Source organism: Vanellus vanellus, assembly GCF_965231255.1.
Source record: "Vanellus vanellus genome assembly, chromosome: 15".
Taxonomy (NCBI): Eukaryota; Metazoa; Chordata; class Aves; order Charadriiformes; family Charadriidae; genus Vanellus; species Vanellus vanellus.
Window position 1 is genome coordinate 2,857,403 of NC_138920.1, and position 7,078 is coordinate 2,864,480.

Consider the following 7,078-nt stretch of genomic DNA (forward strand, 5'->3'; position numbering starts at 1 on the left):
CATGCTGGGGTGGGATGCAGGGACACCCACCCTAGCAAAGGGGGTGTCCTGGCTTTGGCTCCCGGATGGCCCTGGCCATCAGGTCACTGCGGAAAGTCACGCTGCAGTGAGTTGACCGGCAGGGTCTGAGATGGCGTCGCCCGGAGAGGGCGAGCGGGCAGCTGACTGCACATCACCTGCCTGCAGGTCATGGAGAGTTAGCTGGAGCCTTGGTATGTCCCAGCACGAGTCTACACCAGCAGGCGCCCGGGGCTCTGCTGCTCGGACGCGTAACCGGCAGCGCTCTGTGGGTTTGGATGACTGTTGAAAATAGGACGGTGATCACGTTGGCTTCTGCTTCACCCAAGAGGTTTTGGGAAGCGGCGCTGATAGCTCCTGGCAAGGTTCAGGGCAGGCATGTAACCCACGTGCTTCGTTTCACCCCACAATTGGCATGCAAATCAGTCAGAGCTTTCATTACTTACCTGTCCTTTATTTAAAACGAAAAGAAAAAAAAAAAAGAATGCTGGCTCCAGCTACCCAAAACTCCTAAAAAAATAAGAGATCTGGAAATAATAGTATGACTGGATCTTTGCAAAGCCCTCTGAGAATATGTCTGCAGCATTCGGGATGGACTGAGCAAAGGTGTCTCAAGGCACCCCTCCAGCCCCACCTGTCTGCTCTGGTTTCCCTGCGGGTCCCTGGGGTCACCTCGCTGCATCCCGAGCAGATGCTGCTCCTGCCATCTCCGGTGTGAGTTTTTCCCCAAGCCCGTGGAGCGCTGCCCCAGTCATTTCTCCTGGTGATGGTAGGGTCACACAGGTAACTGCTGAGCACCACGAAGATGCATTTCACAACCGTGGCCCCGTATGTCCTGGGGGTATGGGTTAACAGCAGGCTGAAGTCCTCACAGCTCCCAGGTGCCTGCAGGCCACAATCCATTTGAGCCATGTGGCTTGCTGCCATTTTGTGAGTTGTGAGCTCGTCAGCTGGGGCTGGGAAGAGCAGTTAATGAAGAGGTAGGTGTGCAATGTACAGAGACAGTCCTTAAACACCCGCTCTGTGCGAAAGAATAGAGAACAGGAAAATGAAATCAGCAGAAGCCGCTCTTTCTCCTTCCCAGTCACCTCCATTCTACTGCGAGCCCTTGGGGTGCTGACTCCAGGGCCCAGGGACGTGCCCAGAAACCCCGACACCCGTCCAGCCCCAATGAAGCAGACTGAGAGGTGCCACCAATAACCCACATCTCCGGTGTCTGGGTGTCTCTCACGCTTCAGCTCCTCAGGCTGCTATCTTCATGCTGCCCATCCCTTGGGATGGATTTGCCTGGGAGCTCCTGCCTGAAGTTGGTTTTGTGTGTCCTAGATCAAGAAAAGGCAACACGCTGTTTTACATCGTTAAAAATCCTCATTGCTCTCCTTGTGAGCAGCTCTGGCTCCTGAAGTGGTGGCACTGGGGACGGGAGGCGTGCCTGTGGGTGCTCAGCTCTGCCTCTACTCACTCGTCTCAAAGTTCACTTAAACCGGGCAAAACCAACAGGCCCTGAGAAATCTCAATGGGGTCTTGCTGGGGTTTAGTGGCCAGAGGAATATCCATCAGTAACGGGCCCAGCATGGTCTCCCCCACTGCCCTACTCCCCCAGAGATGCCCAAGACCTGGCCGGTCCAGGTGGGCTCCGTCCCAGGTCCACAGGGCTCAGCAGCACTGTCTCCTCCCTCTTCCCTTCTCCTCTCCGCTGGCACTGAAGGGGTGCTGCCAGGGAACCCCAACCATGCTCGGCCAGACGCACGCAGGTGAAGGGTTCAATTCAGCCCCTGCAGGAGCCAGGACTCCTGGGCATGGTGTGGCTCAGGTGCTCGTTACATCGGAGTTGTTATCACAGAATGACAGAATTGTCAGGGTTGGAAGGGCCCTCTGGAGCTCCCCCAGTCCCACCCCCCACCAGAGCAGGGGCACTTCCAGCAGTGGCACAGGACGGTGTCCAGGCAGGTTTGGGATGGCTCCAGAGTGGGAGACTCCCCCCCTCTCTGGGCAGCTGTGCCAGTGCTCTGCCGCCCACACAGGAGAGAAGTCCTTCCTCAGGTTGAGATGGAACTTCCTATGCTCAAGTTTGTGCCCGTTCCCTCTTGTCCTATCACTGGGCACCACTGAAAAGAGACTGTTCCCATCCCCCTGGCACCCGCCCTTTGGGTATTTGTAAGCATTAATAAGATCCCCCCTCAATCTTCTTTTCTCCAGACTAAAAAGACCCAAATCCCTCAGCCTTTCCTCGAAAGAGATGTTCCAATCCCCTCATCATCTTTGTAGCCCTTTGCTGGACCCTCTCCAGCAGGTCCCTGTCTTTCTTGAACCGGGGAGCCCAGAACGGGACACAGTGCTCCAGATGTGGCCTCCCCAGGGCAGAGTAGAGGGGGAGGATGACCACCCTCCACCTGCTGGCCACACTCCTCTTGATGCGCCCCGGGATGCCATTGGCCTTCTTGGCCACCAGGGCACATTGCTGGCTCACAGTCATCCTGTTGTCCACCAGGACTCCCAGGTCCCTTTCCACAGAGCTGCTCTCCAGCAGGTCAGCCCCCAACCTGTACTGGTGCGTGGGGTTATTCCTCCCCAGATGCAGTACCCTACACTTGCCCTTGTTGAATTTCATAAGGTTCCTCTCTGCCCAACTCTCCAGCCTGTCCAGGTCACGCTGTATGGCGGCACAGCCTTCTGGCGTGTCAGCCACTCCTCCCAGTTTTGTGTCATCAGCAAATTTGCTGATGGTATACTCTATCCCTTCATCCAGGTCATTGGTGAATCTATTGAACAGGACTGGACCCAGTCCAAAGGTTATGACCTTTGGTCACTTGCTGCCTGGTGGTCGGGACCCCACTGTTCCCAGCAAGGGGCTTTGCAGCCTCATCCTGCCCTTGCTATGGTGTTGGCATTGGCTCCCAGCCCCTGGTGGATGCGGAGACCTTCACCCACCCACCCAGCCCATGCTGGAGAAGAGCTCTGAGGTTCCTTGGGCTCTGTGAGGAGGCGGGCACTCAGGAAACCTGACATTATTTCAAGGCTGGGGACAGATCCTCCCTTGGGGACACCTCCTACGCCTGTGGGACAGGGACAGTGATGTGCTCTGCAGTGGGCAGGAGCTGCTCTGCTCCTCTGGAGCTGGACAAGAGACGCCAGCCTGAGCGAGGTGCAGAGGGCACGGATGCTGATCACACCTACGGGACAACCACAGCGTTCCAGCCCCAGGAAACTTCCTTGTGCCATCAATAGGTGCCCCCAGCCTGCGTGGCACCCCAGGGTGCAGGGGAGAGGCAGGGGCCTGGCTCACCAGCCCTCCCGAGCTGCTCTGCCCAAGGAACGGGCAGCAGACAGGCTTCACGCAGCACTTTCCTCCTGAAGGAGCTGCCCATCACCTGAGATGGGGATGGGCAATCACGCGAAGAGCTGCCGCCCCAGACCTGGGATTTGCCGGAGGCTCTGAGCATGGCTTTCCAGCAGCGAAGGAGCATGGAGGAGTTTACCTCGAGCAAATAACCACGGGAGCACTCAGAGAATGACCACAGCCAGGAGGTGACCTCACTTGAAAGAAATTTGGGTGCTATATTTACACTTCTCTGACAAAAAGACCTATTTCCCAAAGATGAACGTGGTACAGATGTTTTGCATTCGTTACAAAAAAATGGGCTTGCTTCTATATTTAGAATTTGGGTCACCAGCAGCTTTCTGCCAGGAGACACCAAAACATCTTTTGAAACCAGGGTTGCAAACTGGCTTGCGGCCAGGCAGCGGTGTCCCGTTGGGAAGGCTGCCCAGGGACGCAGATACTTTGGGGGAGTCACCAGGGGAGAAGTTGGCCACCTTCCACAGCAGCACCCGGCCGGGGTGGGGGTGTCCCTCCCAGCCGGGGACGCTGCAGAGCGCCCATTGCCACGAGCAGCCGCGCGTGACCCCAGCCCAGGAGCTCTCTGACTCAGTGCACCCTTTGACTGACATGTTCTTGTTTTCTACAGGCTTCTCGCTTGGCTTTGGGACAGAAGGAAATAGCAGCTGCTGAGATGAGCCCAGTAATTTGACCCTGGGCGATTTTGGGGTGTGTGTGTGTCTCAGCACAGAGTAACCTTGCCAGCCTGGGTGCGGGCAGCCGGGGTCACTGCCCGCGCAGCGCGGGGCTGGCCTGGGACCAGGCACAGCAGCGCCCCGTCACCCCCTGGCACCGCCACCTCCCCGGCAGCCTCAGCACCTCTGCCGGAGCCCGGCGCAGGGAGCAGGCAGCTTCCAGGGGTGAGGAGAGCAGGCAAGGGTTTGCCCTCTCCCTGCCTGAGCCGCAGAACAAGGTGGGGGAGAACCCAACTGCTGCCCCGTTAACACCCACCGGCCATGGGTCATCTCATCCTTGGCGGTATCTGGGTGAGGGGCCCTCTCAAAAGTGGCTGATACCCAGCTTCCACCTTCACCAGGGCACCGAGAGAAGGAGCCCGCCCACCCTGCCGCCGCGCACCCCTCTGCTGCCGATGGATGCCCGGTCCTTCCTCCTCCCTCATCAGTTCAGTCTTTGCCTCCCCCCCGGGGCTCACCCTTCCCCGCGCGGCTCCACGCGTGGGTTCCAGCAGCAGCAGTTATCTCCCAGGCCCCCCGGCCTCACCCCCAAAAGGCCTCATGCCACAAGTCCTAGGGGTGAGGTGTTCCCCATAGGGGTGGGATGTGTTCCACAGGGGTGAGAGGTTCTCCATAGAGGTGGTGTGTTCCCCATGGGGCGGCATGTTCTCCATAGGGGTAGGATGTGCTCCACAGGGGTTGTGTGTTCCCCATAAGGGTGGGATGTGCTCCATAGGGGTGGGATGTGTTCCACAGGGGTGAGGGGTTCTCCATAGGGGTGGTGTGTTCCCCATAGGGGTGGGAAGTACTCCATAGGGGTGGTGTGTCTTCCATAGGGTTGGGATGTGATCCATAGGGGTGGTGTGTTCTCTATAGGGATGGGATGTGCTCCATAGAGGGTGGGATGTGATCATAGGGGTGGTGTGTTCTCCATAGGGGTGGAATGTGCTCCATAGGGGTGGTGTGACCTCCATAGGGGTGGTGTGACCTCCATAGGGGTGGGGTGTTCTCCACAGAGGGGAGTGTGTGCTCTATAGGGTGAGTGTGCCCAGAGGGCGCATTGTGGTGTGGAGGTGAGGAATGGGCCGCAGCTCAAGACTTGCTCTTCCTACGGTCCTACTGACTCCAGCCAGTCTGGACAAGGACCCTGGAGGCCCTTGGATGCCTTGGGACTAGAGTCCCCCCAGACCCCTGACACCCCCTGAGCAGATTCAGTGGTGATTCAGGATTGCAGCTTTTATCAATCAGGGCAGTTTGATTTTCCAGGGGTTAGATCACGCGTGCCTCTGTCTCTTCTGCCTGCTCCTGGGTTGGAAGTGAGACCCTCCAGAGAGGTGTCATGAGGTGGCCAGTGCTCTGCCCAGTGATGCTTTACTCAAGGGTGCTCCCAGGTTGCCCTCAAGTCCTCGAGCTCAGCCATGCGTCCCAAAAGGAACACGAGCATTTGAATCAGCATTCAGGGCCTCTTTAAGGTCAGGGTTAAATCCTCCCTAAGCTGACCCTGGGTCAGTAGAAGTTCAAGCCTGGCCATGCCCTGGTCACCGGAGGTGCTGCAGCCTGCTGGGTCAGGGCGGGCACACCGGGACGCCACTGGAGCCCTCTGCGTGTCCAGGCTGGGTGATTCTAGCAACCTGCAAGCTGTCAGCTCTCACATGAGAGGGCTTCTGGCTCTTTTGACTCCTGCCACATATTTGTCTTGTGCAAGACGAGGTCTTGGCTGCCTGGAAAACGGCACCGAGCCCCGGGGATCCGTCTGGGTAGGGGAGGCTCAGCCCTCCCATGGCAAGGGTGAAAAATGATGCTGGGCTGCAGCTGAATAAAAAAGCAAGCCCTCGATCGCCCGCCAGGCTGCCCCACGGTTCAGTATGCGTTTGCTTATTACTTGCCCGGTCGAGCTGGAGCCCTGGGAGTACACACACTTAAATGTGAGCCCCAGCGGGGCTGAGGCACGCAGCAGTGGTGACCATGGAGGACGTAGCATGGCAGCGGCACCCTTGCATGCTCACCACCCATGGCGGGCGCAGGCAGCACGCCGGCCTTTACCCGGGGTCAGCGTCATCTGCTCACGGTCCCGTTTATTTGTACCAATTTATTTTAAATCACTCCCTAGGACAAGAGGCAGGAACTTTCTATGCTCAAATTCAAGCCAGGACAATTATGAGCAAATAAAGCGAAGCCTGGGTCTTCCAGTTCAGGGGGCGGGAAAATTACAGGGGAGAAAATCACTCTTCCGTGGGTGCCCAGCCTTGCTTGCTCGGCTAAGGTTTTTTGGAGAGTGGTCAGAGCGGTGTGTCCTAGCCAGACCAGTTCTCCTGCACTTTGCTGGTGCCATCCAGTCATGCCCCTTCCCTTTGGCCCCTGTACCTCACGATACAGGGTCACACCACACCTTACCCAGCAGCTGGTGTCCCCAGGGGACACTGCTGCTGGCCACCACCATGGTGACATAGTGATGTGATGACACGGTGACATGGTCCAGTTCTGGTGCGGAGACAAAGCTGCTCCCTCGGGCGTTCCCCTGGACACCCATGCTCCCATCCAAACCGCATGGTCAAAGCTTCATCACGGCCATCCTCATCCCAGAAGGTCCGAGTAAAGTGGGGAAAAGTGAACCCATCCTCCCCTCTGGAGGAGATTTCTGCCCTGTGGTTTGGGTTTGTCCTGATGTGGAGAGAAAGGGCTCCCCAGAGCCTCCCAGGAAGGGGCCAGGGGCTTCGTGCTGGCAGCGGCTGGCGGGAACAGCTTCGGGGTGGCCACGCTGCACCCAGCTGCCCTGGCCAGATCACCAGCACCAACTCTGCTCTACTTTCTCTTGCCTCATTAAGTAAGTTTTCTGCAATCTAAGGAGTTCGTGCTGGAGTAGGATCCCCGGGACAAGGACGGGTTTATCCAGCGCTCAGTGTGACCCTCAGCCTTAAATAACAGTCTTGGGGGATCTGTTCCAGGCAGTGTCTCAGCTGTGTTGACGGCTGTCCTTGCGGTGAGTCACCTCGACTCTTTTTATGGT